Consider the following 626-nt stretch of genomic DNA (forward strand, 5'->3'; position numbering starts at 1 on the left):
AGCTCCTGGGAGGGGCTGGCGGCGGACGCCCCCAGGATCTCCTGTCCTATGCCAGGCTGGGCTTGGCTACCAGGGCCTTGCTGCCCCCTCCCCCTCCCACAACATGGTCAGCCTTTGTCACCCCCTCTCCTTAGGGTACTTTGGGCCCCTGGCCTCCTCCCTGCCGGCCAGCTTCTCTCCCTTCTTCCCTCCCCCTGGAGCCCTCCCCTCCAGCTCTCTCTCCATAGCGCTCCCTCAGAGCATCTTTCCTCGGCCTCTTCCTGCTTGCTCCAGCTCCTGCCTTCAGTCTCTCGCCCTCGGTCTTTCTTCATTTCTCTCCCATGGCTCTCTCCTGGGTGTTTCTCATCTTTCTCTCTCTCCTCCAAATACCTTCCCCAGATTTCTTCCTCAAGCCCTCTCTCTCTCCCTCCTGTCTTTCGCTATCTCTGTCTCCCCCATTTTCTCTCCCATCTCTGTCTGCCACATCTTGCTCCCCCTCCTTCTCCCCATCCCTCTGCCTTGCTCTCCCCATTCCTGCCCAGGCCTGACTCCCCCAGCCGGGGAGAGTGAGGGATGGGGGCTCAGGCCGCAGGCCCCCCCCTCTTCCTGCAGTGGGGAAAATGGCTTTGCCGGGGGGGGGGGGGGGG

Source organism: Tupaia chinensis, unplaced genomic scaffold (genome assembly GCF_000334495.1).
Source record: "Tupaia chinensis unplaced genomic scaffold, TupChi_1.0 Scaffold000330_1, whole genome shotgun sequence".
Lineage (NCBI taxonomy): Eukaryota > Metazoa > Chordata > Mammalia > Scandentia > Tupaiidae > Tupaia > Tupaia belangeri.